This window comes from Mastomys coucha, unplaced genomic scaffold (assembly GCF_008632895.1).
Source record: "Mastomys coucha isolate ucsf_1 unplaced genomic scaffold, UCSF_Mcou_1 pScaffold21, whole genome shotgun sequence".
Taxonomy (NCBI): domain Eukaryota; kingdom Metazoa; phylum Chordata; class Mammalia; order Rodentia; family Muridae; genus Mastomys; species Mastomys coucha.
This window is the reverse complement of record NW_022196904.1, coordinates 63,306,113-63,324,745: the sequence shown is the minus strand read 5'-3', so window position 1 is coordinate 63,324,745 and position 18,633 is coordinate 63,306,113. Positions and strand designations below refer to the sequence as shown.

The window sequence follows — 18,633 nt, the reverse complement described above, 5'->3', positions numbered from 1 at the left end:
GTGTTGAGGGACCTCTCCCCTGGGCCTTCTTTTGTAAGCGTCGGGTCTCCCAAGTGCTGCTGGCACCCCAGGACCCACTTTGAGAACCATTGGTACAAACTCTGGAAAGACAATATTAAATGTGTTAATGCTGTTCAGAGTGAAGGTGTAGCTCAGAGGTAGGACCATCCCTGTCTGAAAGCTCATTACAAAGAGTCCAGCAGAGAGAGGAGGCTTCCCATAAGCCTAGCAGCAATTCAATGGAAGGAGGGAGAGGAAGAAGTGCCTGTATAGAAAAGCTGTGTGGAGAATTAGACAGGAAACCACATGGCTGATGTATTGGACTGATGGTTTAATTTCTGTATTAGTTACTTTCCTGTTGCTGTGATAAAAGGCCTTGGCAAAAGTCAGCTTAGGGAAGAAATGCTTTATTTTGGTTTATGGTTCCAGAGGCGTAGAGTCTACCATGGCAGGTTAGCTAGGAGCAGAAAGCTGGCTGGTCGCCTTTGCATCCACACACAGGAAGCTGCTGAGAGCAAGAACAGGAAGTGGGATGCGGCTATAACCCTTTAAAGCCCACCCCCAGCCCCACCCCAGTGAAGTTCTTTCATCAGCAAGGATTTGCCTCCTAATGATTCCAGAGCCTCCCCAAAGAATACCACCAACTACCACCTAGGGACCAAGTGTTCAAATACACAAGGGCCATTTCTCATCTGAACCATTTTGGTTGCTTGAAAGATAAGAAAGAAACAAGCAGTTAAAACTCATCGGAGGCTATCGAAGGCTAATTTCTCTTTCATAAAGAAATCTCAAGGCAAGCCTTCCGTGCAGCTCGGAGGCTGCGTTCTCCCTCTGTTTTGCCACGTCTGGCACATGATTTCTAGCCTCCGTCTCACAAGGTAGCTGCTGGAGTTGTACCAGGTTGCTTTTATTTCAGAAAATAAAAGGGAAAAAGTAAATGGGGCAGGAGGGCGAGGAGGAAATGGTTCTTTCTTCTAGCTGAGTGAGCAACTCTTGAAAGAGACTCGTCTGAAGCTTCACCCATAACTTCTGCTTAGACTCAAGACACAAAAGGAGATCCTCTAGCAGATCATATCCCAGCCTCGAAATCCAGGAGAATGGATGCTCAGGAGGCTGCCATGGTACACTTGGAGGGACATCAAGTTCTCGGCATTGCCAGATCCCAAGGTGCCAGGGGACATGTGGCAGGAGGAAGTTAGTGCTGGTTTGAAAAGTAGGGCAGCAGCAGCCTAGGGAAGGCTGTCCAGGCCTGAAGCTCCTGGCGGAAGTGAGGCGAAGTGGGGCGAAGTGGGACGAAGTGGGGCGGTATGAACTGAGGCAGGGAGCCTGCCTGACACGGTGGTATCACCGGTCTTCATTTTGTGTCTCCTGCTTCCTCTGCTTTTCTTTGGTTTCTTTTCTGGTTTGCTTTCCTCTTCCTCCCTTCCCCGCTCTCACCTTGCAGAGTGTGAGGGTTTGGAGTAAGGCAGAAGAAAAAGAGGAGGCCTTCTTCCAGTGAGAGGTGGGCAGGAGACCGGGCTAGCCTGGGTAAGAGTAAGCTTGAGAATGAGCCGGTGAATGACAGGGGAGATCACCACTGGGAGCCTGGGGAAAGAGACATCGTGACATACTGTGATAAGTACAAGCTGGAGATCGGTCCATTGGGAAGATCATCTTAAATTCCATCTCAATCTTACACTCTAGGCATCACATGTAATGTGAATATGCAGTATCATTAATAGTGAGCTCTGAGGAGTTGGTCCCTGGTGTGTCTCACTGCCTCTCTGTGAAATCCTGAAGATGCCCTTTCTCCATGTAAAGTTACAGGAGTCTGTGGTTTTCTTCCCTATGGCAGAAATCTACACAATCTGCCTGCCTTCTTCTGTCACAGCATCCAGGAAATACTGAGACAAATGGGCTGATTCTTGACTCTTTTGCTTTGGGGTCTCTCTCTCCTAATTGCTCTATTGGCTGTGTTTGTGTACTCAAAGCACCACAGGAAAGCCAGTTTTGCTATATGGGCTAGATGTATAGATATAGACAGGGTGCGGTGGCTAGGTAGAGAGGGAGGCAGTGCCCAGCAAGGCTTAACCATGTGAGATGGGTGTGCTATTGGTGGGCCGGACAAAATGTGGATTGGTTCAAGAGAAGTAGCTCTGTTTGTGTGGTATAGCCTCTGACAGTGTCGCTTCCCAGGGGGATTGAAGCAGGCGTCTTTAGTACCATGCCTATGAGGGTATCATGCGTATGTATATGTATGTGGGTATATGCTTATGATGTGCATATATATGTATGTGTATATGTATATATGTGCGGCATGAATGTGTATGTATGTTGGCTGGGTCTCTGTGGGTATATGTGCCACCACTGGGGAGAAAGTTTACTGGGTGAGTTTCATTCTCATCCCCATAGCAAAGTAGGGGCTTCCCTGAAATACATATGTTGTCAATATTTCCTGGTTTAGCTATTAAGTTGAAAACAGAGTTGTTACTCAGAGGGATTGAGGCCAGTGTTTTATTGAAGATAGATAGATAGATAGAGATAGTAGAAATTGCTTTTCTCTCTTTCCTTCTTTGCTTTGCTTTCTCTCTTCCCCCCTTCCTCGGTCTTGTCTTGCAGATTGCTCACTATTGCACAAATACTGGTTTCTACTATTTCTTTATATCTATCCATCATCTATCTACCTATCATCCATCTATCATTTACCTATCACCTATATGCCTTCCATCTATCATCTATCTATCTATCTATCTATCTATCTATCTATCTATCTATCTATCTATCTATCTTGACTTGAACAGATGAGACCTACATGTATTCTAAACTAGTGACAACACTGCTGTGATGGGTAGATCCTGGTCATCTTTAAGTAATAACCTATTAGGAGGCCATGGTGGCAATAATACTTGGCCCTAGAAAATGACTCTGATATTGAGGTTTTGATAATGTTTGAGCGTATCTACTGCACTGATGGATAGACAGTGTTTGGTTGTGTGTAAGTGGCCTTATTATCCTCTCTCTGAGACTGACGGTTTCTCATGGCCAAACTGGCCTTCCCACATCACTCTACCATCATTGATTTATTCATTAATCAGCCAACTAACCAACTAACCTACCAGCCAGACAGTTATGCTTCAGGGCATCTTGGTTCACGTTGACCTATAGTTTGTACTGAAGCTGAGTGTCCGGTGCTAAGAAATGTAGCAAATAGAGTTTTCCATCCTGAGAGCTGATGCCTGGTTGCTTCTTGTTCTGGGTTATATTTCTATCCTTACCTTGGCCGTGCACTGATCTTTTCTACTCTCATCACAAAGGCACAGCAAAAAATGTTTTCAGCCTTGCCCATGTCAGACGGGTGCCTGTTGTTCAGACAGTGGATGTTAGATGGGCTCTTCCAATGTTCCCCTCAAGCCTTCAGTGCACTAGACCATTTCCCAGGCACCCTGGCATCCACACGTGAGTGTGCCAAGGTGGCCATAACAGATCATTTCAGAGGTGGCGGCTTAAGGAACAGCCATTTATTTTCTTCCTTTCATAGAGTCTGGGTCTCCAGAGTTGTGGCATCATCAGGCTTGGTTTCCAGTGAGGCTTTCCTGGGTTTGAAGATGGTCACCTTCTCACTGTGTCCTCTCCTCTGGTGTCTTTTCTCTTATAAGCATACCAGTCCCATGTTTATGACTCAGTTTCATCTTAATTACTGCCTTAAATGTCCTATCTATAACAGTCATAGTTACGTTAGCAGTTAGGGCTTCAAAATATCAAGTTTTGGGGAATCACAGCTCAGTTCATAAGGCAGTCTGGCATGGTCTAGCATACACACCTACTCCAGTCCTGGATGCTAAAGTGAGCAAGGGGAGGTAATCTCCTGTAGGTACTCAGACAGGCATGGCGATGGGAAGAGGTAGTGCTTGTAGGGCACTGAGTTTGCAGTTTCTATTCTATAGGGTATGTGCCCATCTATGGAAAAAGCAGCCTTTGACCTTCCCTATGGCATTGTCACAGTGTGGCTAAGCATCTCTCAGGTCTGTCATTGCTGCTGTGTCATCTAATCTTCCTCTCTGTGTTCCTCCTGCAGGCTCTGTGAACTTCCTAATACTCATTTTTATACAAAATGAGCTAGTTACAATAAATAGTAATAATAATCAAATAATAAAAAATTAATAACAAATAATAATAAACAGACTAAATAACACCCAGTGGTGGTTTGAATATGCTTGGCCCAGGGAGTGGCATTATTGGGTGTTGTCTTGTTGGAGAAAGTCTGTCACTATAGGAGTGGCCCTGAGACCCTCCTCCTAGCCACGTGGAAGATAGTCTGTTCCTAGCTTCCTTTGGATGAAGATATAGAACTCTCATCTCCTCTAGCACCATGCCTGCCTGGACACTGCCATGCTTCCTGCCATGATAATAATGGACTGAACCTCAGAACCTGTAAGCCAGCCCCAATTCAAAGTTGTCCTTATAAGAGTTGCTGTGATCATGATGTCTGTTCACAGCAATGGAAACCCTAAGACACACCCTCTTTCTTCCTTCCAAAAAGAACTGTAGTAAATTCTGTGGCCTGGACCGGGAAGAAGTTTCTTAAGTACAGCATTCTAAATCATATGTTCTGTGTTCTGAGAAACATGTCATTAAGGTGATCGTGTCATTGTGCAAATACCATAAAGTACATGAATGCAAACCTATATGGTAGAGCCCACTCTGTGGCTGCATCTGAGGCACAGCGGTGCAAGCCCAAACACACTGATCTGTAGGGAGAAGGAGCGCACTTCTGAGAAATGCTCTCTACTGCAGGGATGGATGTGAACCTATCACCTCGGGTACAGAAGTGGAGATTACCATATCATGTCACCTCACGCCAAGACAGGAATGATAAGATGGAGGCTAGAAAGAAAACAGCTTCCCAATGTGTGCTCTTCAGGGAATTAACCTTGTAGGTTCTTCATTTGAAAGAGTTCCAGAGGGAAACAACATTGAAAAGTGTTACACACTCCATGAAATTCTCAAATTTTGGGTATTCATAGTGACTTTAGCAGATTGAAGTCTTCCAAGAAGCCACCAGCGAGGGAGCTTGTTTAATCAACCTTTTCTCAAATACCTTTGGCCGTTGGCCCTTTGTGGCCTCTATCACACTTGCTAACATCAGGGGCCGCTCCACTTTAGAGGGCAGATACCTATCTGAGGTTATCTCAGAGCTGTTCACAAGAAGGACAGAACTTGAAAGACTCTTCTGTGTGCGGTATTGTCTTTCTGCAGCTTCCTGTACTTCTGACTGAAGCAGAAGCCCCTAACTGTTCTCGGCAGCAGGAGGAGAGGCTGTCTGTCTGCACTCCTGGTGGCCACATGGGACCGTTGCTGATATGAGTGGTGAGTCATGCTGAGCCACATTTGCTACATGAGTATCAGACATGACTCACAGGCATATGGAAACCTTATTCATCCCTACCTTCCTTTGGTCCCTAATCCTTTGTAATGCCTACTTTTATGACGTAACTTCAGGGGAATTAAGCTTGGGCAGCAAAATGATGTAATTAATTTAACTCAGTTTCAATTAAAGTCTTCCAGTAGTGTGACATCTGACTGTTTCACAAGGATGATGGCAGCAGGTGGCTAGGCATGTCCAGGCGTGGGTCCGTGTGTGTACATGCATGTGTGTGAGCACAGGCCAATTCAGAGATTTGCTGGCTGATTTTATTGTGAACATTAGTCTTGAATACCGTAAGCTTCCCTGGAACATAAACTTGGCCACTAGTTCCTTGCTCATTATTAACTTGGGGCCAGCTTGGCGACTTCTGGCTACTAAGCTTCTCTGGATTCTGGAGTCTTCTGAATCTATTTCTGCCTCTCTCTATTAGAGCCACTCTCTTCAGAAATACATTCATTATTCACTCCAAATGAATCCCAAGCCCTACTTTGATGGGCAGCTGTGAGAGAGTCACTGTCATCTGGTGTTAAAGCCAGCAAGTTAACCTAGTAGAGAGCTTTCTTTAGGGAAATGCTTTGAGCTAAAGTACTGACATAATTTTAGTAACCCTGCCTCTATTATTGAGAAATTGTAATTTCTCAACATAAAACCCTTTCTCTGACTTCTGGGCCCAATAGGTCCATATTTTGTTTTTGTTAAATCAATGTTATTCTTCAATCTACAATGAAAAGTGCTTCCGGAACAGGTGAGCATCTCCTTCTCCCATGGCATACAAGAGTCTGGTAGTCCCCTCGTCGTCCTCCCTCACTTTGCTCCCTTATTCCCTGGGGCTTTGCTTTTCCCGTCTGGTATAAGTGCACCAGTCACAAACATAGCAGGGTATGTGTGTGCTTCCACAATGTTAGGCTCCATTGAATAATAATAGAGTCACAAGCCGTGTTGCTTTGGTTGCCCTCAATTTACCAAGAAGTCCCAATTTCTCTTGACAGCTGGCTGTTGGCAGTCACAGGTTATTGTGTTCCCATCTTAGACAAGAATATTAACTCTCTAATTATATGTGTGTGTGCGTGCGTGGTGTATGTGAATGTGTGTGGTGTGTGTGGTTGTGTGAGTGTGGTAGGTGTGTATGTATGTGTGGTATGTGTGGTTGTGTGAGTGTGTGTGTAGGTGTGTGTGTGTGTGTGTGTGTGTGTGTGTGTGTTGCAGAATGATTAAAAAGCCCACAGCATTTATAGAGGCCTTATTGGAGGCAGAGGTAGAGACCTGGTACACATGCAAAGGAAACACAAGATATTAGTGAGCCTAGTTGGAGAACTGCTGAAGGCTGACATAGTCACGGGCAAGGTGCACGTGCTGGCTGGTTCCTGTCAACTTGACACAAACCTAGACATATCTGGGAAGAGGGAATCGTAATGAGGGATTGCTCCCATTAGTCTGGCCTGTTGGCAAGTCTATGGAGGCTTTTTTTTTTTTTTTTGATTAATGGTTAATATTTGAGGACCCAGCTCACTATGGGTAGTGCTATTCCTGGGCAGGTGGCCCTGGGTTGTATAAGAAAGCAGGGTGAGCAAGCCATGGAGAGCAAGTCAGTAAGCCGCACCCCTCCACAGCTTCTGCTCTAGTTCTTGCCATAAGTTCCTTCCATGGCTTCCCTCAACTATTGGATTGTGACCTGGGATATCTAAACCAAATGAACCCTTTCCTTCCCGAATTGCATTTGGTCATGGTCTTTATCATAGGAGTGGAAGCCAAACTGAGACAGTGGAAAACTTGTTTGGATGAATGGATGGATTGACAGATAGATAAATTACATGGTTAGACAGATATTTCAGTGGACTGTGCCAAGCAGGAGGGATTGTACTGTGTGATTGGATGACAGACTGGTAGGGCCATAACAACCATGTTGAATGTCTTTTTCATGAAGTCTGTATCTTTTATTAATCTGGTGTGTTCTATACTTTCTCTGGCCTAATGTTTCTCATATTAGCTTAATATGCCTTGTATTCCTAATCTACTTTGATAAGTTTATAGTTAGTATCTTTAACTTGTATGAATATATTATTTATCATTCTGTGACTCATGGATGGTGCTAGTCAGGTGGTAGTAACACACACACACACACACACACACACACACACACACACACAATGCCTCTACCTACATCTGTGTTCAAAGAAGCAATTGCTGCATTGTAAATTGGAGTTACTTAGGCCAAGGCATATCCTCAAAGCCACAGTTTACAGAACATAGTTTAGAGTAGAACATAGCTAGAACATAGTAGAACATAGTACATAGTAGAACTATAACATAATAGAACATAGAACCTAGAGGGAACATCCACATTGTCTCTATGGCCTTTGTCGTTCCGGGCCCTTTTCCAAAGTGCACTGCTTAACAACTCTAACTAGGACAATGCAGACCTCAGCCATCCCCGCTGAGTACCTCACATGTCCCCAGCTGCCTTCGGGAAGCAGAAATGACTAAAGCAACATCGAACTTTAACTAAGAGTTAGCCAGGGGAAGCCAGCCTTGCCGTTCCTCTTGGCTGGAATGTTCTCAGCTTATACAGGGAGCTCTGAGGAGAGTGCTGAGTAATTGTTCCCAAGAGGACTCTACTCTCCATTAGCCACCAGGGCTTAGCAAGTCCTTCTCTCTCAGAGATGCACTGAACTAGAGTGTTCTGTTTAGCCCAAGCTGGGAAATGTCTGACAGGCATTTTCCCATTTTCTTTTCATTTCAACTCTTCCAGGAAGGAGTCATTATCACTTCCTGTTTAAAAATGGGACTGTTGAGACTTCAAGAGTGCGTTTGATACCTCAGACTGCCATAACAAAACACGGTAGACTGGATGGTTTATAAACAATGGATCCGGATGCTGGGAAGTATAAGGTCAAGGTGCAAGATGATTTTTTGCCTGGTGAGAGCCATTTTCTAGTCCATAGGTGGAGCCTTCAGCTCTTCTTACATAGTGGGAGGGGACAGGGCTCTGGGAGTGCTTGGTCTCATTCTTGGGGATCCAGTATCATAATCAATTCATCTCTTAAATGGTTCACTTGCTAATGCTATCACATTGGGAGTTAGACGTGTAGCACATGGATTCAAACAAAGATCAAACACCTGACAAAAGGGATACATACCTAGCCTAGGGTGTCTCAGCTCATAAAAAGAGGAACAAAGGCTCACTCAGTAAACCATTTATGGAGCATCTGCTCTGCCCTAGGCGCCATGTGACCTTCAACGATTGAGATTTGACTATGTCCGGATATGGGACTTCAGTAGGGGAATAGGAGAAACAAATCCTGAGCTTTGTAGATCCAGGTGGGCTTTGCGTTGGGAAGTCTAGGCCGTGTTCATGTGGAATGTGGGCTCCTAGCCAGAGTATAAACGTAGGGAAGGGATTTTAAAACTTTTGAAAAATTACGTTTACATATTTATTTGTTGTTTGTGCTTGTACTGAGCCATCTTGCTGCCGACTCTCCAAAACTGCACACAGGCACATTCTCTGCCCAGCTGAAGTGGAGATGCCCACATTGTGACTCTTTACCCATGCAATAGGGATAATCTCCATCTCCGAATTTTATAGTTTTAAGAAAATGAACATGTCTTTATCACTCAATATCTATTTCTTAGCTAATTGCGGTGGCACAGACCTTTAATCCCAGCACTTAGGAGGTAGAGGCAGGTGGATCTCTGAGTTCAAGACCATCCTGGTGACAGAGTAAGTTCCAAGATAGCCAGGGTCACACAGAGAAACCCTGTCTCAACAGCAACAACAACCCCCAATCTAGTTCTTATCTATGTCTTGCCAATTCTTCACATTGTCTGACATAAGTTAGGTTCTTTAATTCAAGGAAGCCTCCACCTTCTCAGACATTGTTTATATCTGATGCACTTTTTTAGATACTTTCAATTTAAAAAAAAATCTTAAGTATATTCCTTTTCTGTTTAAGCCAGCTAGAGTCTTTTTCTGTTGCTTATAGATCTGGCCCGGTGCACACTGGTTTCCATAATGCCAGGAAAAGTGAGCTTTCTTGTACTCTAGAGAGTGAGAGTGTGAGAATAAGTCCTGCAGCCAGACTGCCTATGATGGGTGGAATCTTACAGCTAGCCTGCTAGGGTAGTAGGGTCCATGGCTTAACCACAGTGAAAATCAACTTCCTGCATTAGGAGACCGCATAATGGTAATAGTGTCTGTTGCTTAGAGGTATGAAGAAGATGGACTGATTTTGTGCACTGAATGGCTGAGAACAACATTCAGATGCAGTCTAAGTGTGGCCTAACCTCTTCTTGGCACATTTCCCCAACACCTTATTCTCTAGGTCACTTGTTTCTGGGCAAAGTTGACCCAAAGGAAGGTACTGCTTAGTGATCCATCTTCCACTGAAGGGAGACAGTAGCAACTGCATTCTTTGTGAATGGTGCTCAGAGTTCTTGTAAGAAAAGGTAGTAGAGTCGATAGATAAGTGCTTCTCAACCCGTGGGGTCATGACAATTTTGGCAAACCTCTACCTCCAAAAATATTCATGTGATAAGTCATAACAGTAGAAAAACGACAGTTCTGAAGTAGCAACAGAAACAATTCTATGTGGGGGGTGGGCAGAGGGTCAGCACATCATGAGGAACTGGATTAAAGGGCTGCAATATTAGGAAGGTTGAGAACCACTACTTGTGGATAATGTATGTAGGGACAACATTGCCAGTTCTGGGACTTAGCTAGGTTGTAGAGTGCGTGTCCGACATGAGTGATATGCTGTGCTCCATTCCAACATGGAAAACAAAACCCTAGTAAAAAACATTCTCCAAGCTTCTTATCAGTGTTCCAGTGCTCTTGGGACAGACACCAGCATACTGTGTCACTCCTCCTTGCAATGACTGGTAGAGGTGGCCCATATCACTACTGTTGTATACCATGTAGAAATGGAGTCTCAGAAGTAATACTTGCTCATGTTTATACAGTCAGTATGCAGTATGCCAGGTTAAACCCTCAATCTGGCTGCTTAGAAAATCCCTCCTAGTAAAGTCATATTGACTCTCCCCTAGAGAGAGAAGGGTTTAGTGTATTTGGCTAATTGTTCTCCAAATCATCTATTAAAAAGCACTGATTTACAAGCACATTTTCTCCCATGGACAGGAAAACTGGAAGTCCACCAGCCATCACTATGGCAGGGCCTGTTCTTTAAGGAAGCAAAGAAAGGGTCATTCTCAATAGGACACTTGTCTGGCTTCATCAGCTGCAGCATCTCAAGATGGGCACTTCTGAAAATCATGCTACACATTTGGAGGGAAGGGATAGTGTTGCTGGGTCCCCAGATCCTCAAACCCATATATGGGTTTGCATGGAGCCGTCTGAGCAGAGAGGAGTGAGTGAGGCTTTTAGCACTTGCTAGCTAGGTTTTCAGGGCGTTCATATCCCTTGGTTGGATCAGAAATGGGGCTTCTTTATACTCACTCTGTCTATGGTGTTTGATCGGAACTTGCAGCCCGAAGATGAGTTTTCTATTGGACTTGATCTATTTTATGTTTTATAGGGGAAACTAGAAAGTATGAAACCATAAAAATAATTTTCTTACAGAATATTACTTTACCCTTCTTTTTATTTTATTATTTGAGAGGAGGGGTGGCATTAGAGACAGGATCTTACTATGTAGCTCTGGCTATACTGTAATTCACCATGTAGACCAGGCTGGCCTCAGACTCACAGAGATCCACCTGCCTCTGCCTCCTGAGAGCTAGGAATAAAGTTGTGTGTGACATTATGCTTGGTTCCCCCTTCTTTCTATACTTGCGAATCTTGCAATGTGGTGTCTATCAGGCAGACACCTTCTGTAAGTGACAGAAGCCTTCTCAGTCAACCCAGGTACCATGGTATGATGGTTTGAATGACAGCAGTCCCCATAAGCTAATATGCTTGATTACTTGGTCCCCAATTGGTAGAACTGTTTGGGAAAGGCTATGAGGCATGGCCTTGTTGGAGGTGTGTTACTGAGGGTGGGTTTTGAAATTTCAAAAAGCTCACACTATCCCCAATGTCTCTCTCTGCCTTGAGGTTGTTGTCTCAAGATGTAAGCACCAGCACCATGCCTGCCTGCCTGCTGCCATGCCCCCAGCTATGATGATCATGGACCCTAACCTTCTGAAACTGCAAGCTTGACAAGGTTTTTGTTCTATAAGTTACCTATGTCATAGTGTCTTATTATAGCAACTTAAAAATAGCCCAAGACACATGGCTTCACTTCCGGACTGAGGCGGCTTCTCCTCCTCCTCCTTCTTCTCCTTCTTCTCCTTCTTCTCCTTCGTCTTCTTCTTCTTCTTCTTCTTCTTCTTCTTCTTCTTCTTCTTCTTCTTCTTCTTCTTCTTCTTCTTCTTCTTCTTCTTCTTCTTCTTCTTCTTCTCCTTCTTCTCCCTCCTCTTACTCTTCTTCCTCTTCTTCTTTTGGTTTTTTTGAGACAGGGTTTCTCTGTGTAGCCCTGGCTGTCCAGGAACTCACTCTGTAGACCAGGTTGGTCTCAAACTCAGAAATCCGCCTGCCTCTACCTCCCAAGTGCAGGGATTAAAGCATGCGCCACCACTGCCTGGCTTGAGGCTTCTTTGTTATAAGCAAAATTATTTTTCCTCAAATCAATTTTCTATGGATACCCTAAACAGAAGTAAAAAAAAAAAAAAAAAAAAAAAAAAAAAAAAAAAAAAAAAACAGAAACAAACAAACTAACTAACAAAACATGCTGGCTCAAGTGATATAGGACTGGACACAGGAGCATGGCTGCCACCTTCCTTCCCTTTGTTAAAGATAAAACCAAAACATTTAAAGCTCTTAATTGGCTTTCCTTCCTGATTCCAGAATCAGGTAGGCTTCGGTACCAGAATAGCTCCAACAGACTCAGGTTTGCAGTGTCACTAGGAAGGAACTGTGGGGTTGAAATTGGAAGTGGGGAAGAGATTGGCTCTAGATCAATATTTGCCATTTTCGAACATGGTTTAAACAACTGGTCACCTGTGATTTATTGAAACTTGGATTCTGTGATTGGCAGGGACTCAGCTATTTGTTACAAAAGTATACACTTGAGCAAAAAAAAAAATCAGTTAGCTTGTGAACTAACTTAGATTATAGTTCATCTCTTAAGTCCTCCTGTATGGAGGCCTCCTAGGACATACTTAGTTAATGTAACATCTCCTAACCTTTATGGTTCCTCTCCAGACCCTCTGTTCTTGTGGAATGTAATTTGGAAATCTTTGACATTCTCTAACACCCACTTCTTTATTTATTTTATGTATATGAGTACACTGTAGCTGTCTTCAGGCACACTAGAAGAGGGCATCAGATCCCATTACAGATGGTTGTGAGCCACCATGTGGTTGCTGGGAGTTGAACTCAGGACCTTTGGAAGAACAGTCAGTGCTCTTAACCACTGAGCCATCTCTCCAGCCTTAACATCCACTTCTTAAAACTTAATTTCAGTCTATATTAAAAAGTGGAGAGGAAAACGACATTTGGTCTCAACTGAGGTGATCTGAATGAAGGATTTAGTCAATAATTAAGCACTGATAACTCATTAACTGTAGAACATGTGCCACACTAATAAAAGATGGATAGGAAGCAGAAAACAATGAGGAACTCAACTCAACATGGGTATAAAGGGATTCTTCATACTGTTGTTGCAAGTTTTCTCTAAATCCCAACCCTTTCTGCAACTTAAAGTTTATCCTGAAAAAGGCCTATTCCATTACATAATATTTTCTAGTATGAGAAAGGATTTGAAAAAGTTCAGCCTGGTCCTCTCCGGTCATACATGGAGCCGAGAGGGATTTAAGATTCTGTGAGGAGAGTCTAGACATGAATTTATATAATCTATGTCTCATTTCACCAGCTTGAAGCATAGAACAAGGTCATATCTTTAAAAAACATGTCTTTAGGACTCGTGTCTCGTAGGGTGACTTGAGAATGCTGTTTTTCCTTGTCTCTGGCCCTAGGCTGGTTCTCAAGACTCAAGGTGTGGCCTGTGGCCTAGAAGTCACAGTCGTGGTGAGTCTGGGAGGGCTGGGCAGAAGTCACGACCTCTGTGGTGCCTCTCAGCTTATTGTCAGGCCTTTCATCGTGGACTCCTTTAAGTCACCATATCTTCAGATCATGATGACATGGCCAGGTGTCCCGTGTGTCCTTAGGGTTAGGGAAGTGAAACTAGCCAGATAGTTTATCAGTAGGGCGCAGGTAATTGTGCTTTAGCCAGAAGCTATAATTATCCTTGGTTCTGTTTTGGCCAAGAGTCAGAAATGCTAGAAGTATTTGGGGCTCTAGTTTCTTTCTGGTTTTACCTATCATAATTTTAGCAGTGATGCTAGTAATTTTTGGACCTCATGTCTCAATTTTATTATCTCTCCTCATTTACAGGTAATCCACACTAATGTGGTCCTGATATAATCTAGCTACCCTGGGGTGGGTACTTTTGATATTCCTCTAAGGCCTGAATGTTATCGAAAGGAGAAACCCTAACTCCTTCTACTCCCCAATTTCAGCCCACCTCCTTAGGGTCTCAACTCTTATTAAGGGGATAGGACAGAAGCTAGTAGCCTTGGAGACCTTTGAGGATAAAACCCTCCCCCATAGCCTTGAACCCCTCCAACTGGTAACAATAGAAAGAAGAACATCAAAACTATCTCTTTGTAGGTTTCCTGCATAAAAGAAAGGAATATCTCTGGCCCTGGGTGGAGATGTGACATTCTGTTCTGCCCTAAAGATTAGATAATTGCATACTGTCTTAGGGTTTCTACTGCTATGATAAAACACATGAGCAAAAGCAACTTTGGGGATGGGGGTGGGGGTGGAATTTTACCTTATGGCTTATAAGTTTATCACCCATGGAAGCCAGGGAAGATACTTTGGGCAAGAACCTGAAGGCAGGAACTGGAGCAGAGACCATAGAGGAGTGATGCTTACTAGCTTACTCCTTATGGCTTATAGCACAGTGCCACCTGCCTAGGGTAGGGACCACCCTCAGTGAGCTGGGCCTTCCTTTTATTTATTACTTATTGATTTTTTTATTGATTTTTGTGAATTTTACATCATGAACCCCAATCCCACTCAGTTCCCTGTCCCTTCATACCCACTCTCTCCCCCAAAAGGAAACAAAAATGTCATTATGGGAGCTATAGTGTATGACAGTGTGTCTCTTGGTATACCCTTTGGTCCACAAATTTTTACTTGCGAATGTTCATTTCGATGAGAGTGGTTCGAGGCCTCTGGCTTCTTCTGCACTATATCAATACAGGATCCTCAGCAGGGTTCCTCTCAGATATCCTGTTGCTGCCCATCAGCCCATCAGCTCTCTCCTGCATCCACACCCACCAGGTTGAACTCTCCAGCATTGTCCTGTGTGAAACCAGTAAGGGGCAGAGACAGCTCTCCTGTTCTCCTGCCCTCTACTGTGCTGCCCCTATGGAGGTGCAGGGCCTACTTTCTTGAGTGTTGCAGTTGGTGAGTGTTGCAGGGGAGCTGAACCCTCTTACATCAGTTATCAATCAAGAAAATGTCCCAGAGGTTTGCCCATAGGTCAGTGTGGTGGGGACGTTTGCTCAGGTGTGGTTCTTTCTTCCAAAATGACTCTGCTGTGTCAAGTCGACATAAAACTAACCAGTACAACGCATACTCTTTTCATCTTGGTTAAGACTTAGTCCAGCAGGGCCTGTCAATCACCCGGCCGGGAGCCCACCCCCTATAAAAGCTGGTTCACCTGAAGACACTGAGAAGATGGGAGGAATGATTACAAGATGAGCTGCTGTACTTAGGCTACCCCGGAGCCCCTTCCTCCTGCGGAAGCCAACAGAAGTTTCCTCACCGCAGCACTAAGCATGTCTGAACTCAGAAAACGAAACAAAACATCTTCTGCCCTCACCCTTCTTTTTTTCTTCATACTGGCCAAAATACTAAGCATGCTTTTCTCGGCCCTCTGGATAGCTGTACTCTTTTGGGCCCTCTGGATAGCTGTACTCTTTTGGGCCCCCTGGATAGCTGTACTCTTTTGGGCCCTCTGGATAGCTGTACTCTTTTTCAGAAGCTCCTCCCCTTCCACCACACAGCTGTTCACAGACCTCAGTTGTTGAACAGGCCTGCTTTCTCCTGGCCCTAACTCAAGGGCGTGGCTTTCTCTCTTTTACCTATCTCCCTTCTTCTGGCCGCTGCTAAGATTTATGGTTTGCCTGTGGTGTTGTTTTCCCTCTCAAAGTTTAGTAATATTGCCCTGGTGCTTGCTTCGGAGTCTATTTATAAGCCCTCTTTTTAATAAGATCGAGGACCCGTGAAGGGAACCCCTCAGTTTCCCTGGTAGCATTTTCCCCTAAATTCCAACCCTACCTACTTCCTGACCATCGGGGCAAGGAGCATATATATATATATGTATGTATGTATGTATATATGTATGTATATATATGAATATATGTATGCATAACAGAAGTTATATGTTGTTATGCTGAGGGTCATTACATAAGGTTCACACTCTAAATTCTTAACTACAATCCTAAACCCATCTCTCCAAGACTGCTCACCTCTGGGACATAGCTTAGCTGGTCTGGTCCAGTCTCTAACAGAAGTCTCTGATTCAAGGGTCAGGATCCTGGGAGAAACTCCGTAGCTGCAGGGAAGATCCAGGTGGCCTCTCTCCAGATGTGCAGAGCTAAGCATTCCTTTGATAGACTTAGAAGAGTCTCTGTCTTTTATTTACTTATAAGAGGTCCAGTGGGTGTCACGGGGTTCTAGGACTGGGTCTGGTTATTTTGGAACCAGTGATGTCGCTGAGTTCTGGCAATCCGGTTCCTGTACAGCCTTGGGTGTAGTGAGATCCCCGACTAAGCTATTTTCTATGTCTAAAAGACATTTTTAAAATTTTATTTCTTCTTTTTTTTTAATATGCTCATTACACTGCTCCAGCCTGAGTGCTACTCCTCCCTTGTCTTCTCCAGAGCACTCTTCATTTGGGTCCCCAGCAATCTGTCCTGTTCTGCTGTAGGTGGAGAACGCCCGGTGCTGGGTGACTATGTGACACCTGGAGCCCCAATGGCTAGGTCTCAAATAACAAGAGGAAGCAGGGTGAGGAGATAAGATGCTCCGGATACTGGAGAAAAGGGACTCGGGTTCTAGGCCTGCGCAGTAGTTAGCTCAACTCAACACAGTCTAGAATCACCTGGGAAGATGGGCTTAATGAGAGATTGCTAGATCAGGTTGTGGGCTTGTCTGTGAGAGATTGTCTTGATTACATTAATTAATGTAATTGATTAGTTGATGTAATCATGAGCTAGGGAAGACCTAGCTCATGGTGGGAGACACTGATCCTGGGCAATTTAAAGGAGAGAGAAAGAAACATCTGAGTGTGGATGACATTCATACATGTATTTCTCTCTGCCTTGGACTATGCATATGAGGCTGTTTTAAGTTCCCCCTGCCCAGACATAGCACTCTGCTATGGCGGACTATATTTATCCTGGGATTGTGAGCTAAAACAAATGTTTTCCCCCTTAAGCTGCCTTTTGTTTGGGTATTTTATCACAGTAGAAATGAAATTAGGACAGCCTGGGTCGGAGTTCTAATAATCTGCTCTCAGGAGTAGAATAGTGTTTACTCACTATTATTTCCTGTCAGTCTGCCTGTGTGTCTGTCTGTCTCCTCACATTCACACCCAGAGACCCCACAGGGTTTCTCTGTGTAGCCCTGGCTGTCATGGAACTCACAGAAATCTGCCTGCCCCTAACTCCTGAGTTCTGGGATTAAAGTCATCCTTTTTAGTTTTGGTGGACCTGCCAATCACCTGGGATCTTAGCTTCCTACTTCATCTTCCTGGACCTCTTTTCTCATCTACAAATTGAGATGTATTGATGAATCCAGAGGCAAACTGGGGAGGAATCCCACAGATTGGGTCCTTGAGAACTGCCATCCCACAGGGGAGGACTGGGTGGAGAGAGAAGTTTTGCTCTGCTCACCCTAAGCCTAAGCCCTCCTCCTTAGGCCAGCTTCCAGAACCTTGGTTGAGTACCCACTCAAGGCTTCTTCCAAAAACTCTTTCTTAGGTTTTGAGATTGCATGGTTTTGTTTCCCAAATCTGAATTCCTTTCATTCTTCCTCTCCAATGGGATTAAAAGGAATCACCTCCAGGACCTTCCCAAGGAAGACAAAGCTCAAGGTCTGGGAGGTTCAGTTCTTCTAGAAACATTTTTCCTTTTCCCTCTTCTTCCACTATTCCTGCCTTTCAATGCACCCAAGTGCATTAATGTCATAAAGTTCTTAAATGTCATAGAGGAGAGAGAGAGAGAGAGAGAGAGAGAGAGAGAGAGAGAGAGAGAGAGAGAGAGAGACAGATTTGCTTCACATTCTGGTGAAGGGAAACAGTAAGAACAAATAGCTGAATTAAAGGCATTCGGGTTTTTTTCTGTTTTTTGTCTTCCTGGCTTTATTTAGGTTTCCAGTCTGGGCCTCTCTTCACACTCTGGTCTCCCTCCAGTCTCCCTCCCCAGGCTGACATTGAAATGTCAAATACAGCAGTTTGCAACTGAAAGGGGGTCCCTGGTGGGAACAGAATGCCCTTCTAACCCTTGGGCCTGGGCTTAGAGGGCTTCCTTCTAAGCGCCTCTCTTTGCTTGCCTCTTTCTTGTGGGCTGCCTTTCACCCACAGAGGTTGTTTGAGGTGGAGGATGGGGAGCAGGAGAAAGGCTTTGCACCTGGGAGCGAGGAGGAGGACGGCTTCACACCCGGCCTCACACCCTTAGCTCCTTCTTTCTTAGTGTTTCTCCAACCCCCACCCCCGGTGAGACTGAGAGAGATGGTTCCTGGGGGTCTTTGCATTCCCTTCCCCCCTCCCCAGAAACTCTGGGTATTCAGAATGGCCTCAGCGTTTAGCCAGTCCCTCTCCCAACAGAGCTTCTCTGTGCAGGCTGGTGTCTGAAAGGAGGAAGTAGAAGGACCCTGGGTTGTTAAGAATGTGTAAGGCAGTGGGCTATTTTGCAATACCCAGAGTTGCTAAGGGTGTGAAGAACAGATGTCTTCTTAAGTTTCTGGCTCTTTGGTTAGATAGACTGGCACCCTTAGAACAAGTGCGAAGGTCCCTAGCTGGGTGGCACATGGTTTTAATCCCAGCTTTAGGGGTGCTGAGGCAAGTGGATCTCTGGGAGTCTGAGGCCAGGCTGGTCTGTCTACAGAATGAGTTCCGAGACAGCCAAGGATACACCGTGTGTAGATACACCCTGTCTCA

The 18,633-nt window shown here is 44.6% G+C and overlaps 2 long non-coding RNA genes across 2 annotated transcripts in view; one reads left to right on the top strand and one right to left on the bottom strand.

Annotated features, from left to right (window-relative positions):
• Positions 1 to 894: 894 nt before the first annotated feature.
• On the bottom strand, positions 895 to 16,769 carry LOC116102391. Its single transcript, XR_004123141.1, has 2 exons — positions 15,941 to 16,769; positions 895 to 1,584 (listed from the first exon to the last, which is right to left on the bottom strand). It is a non-coding gene; the product is annotated as an uncharacterized LOC116102391 (long non-coding RNA).
• The window catches only part of LOC116102392, a 48,301-nt gene continuing 34,924 nt past the window's right edge, over positions 5,257 to 18,633 (top strand). The window contains exon 1 of the long non-coding RNA XR_004123142.1: positions 5,257 to 5,346. This is a non-coding gene — a long non-coding RNA (uncharacterized LOC116102392). The remainder of the gene's footprint in view (positions 5,347 to 18,633) is intronic.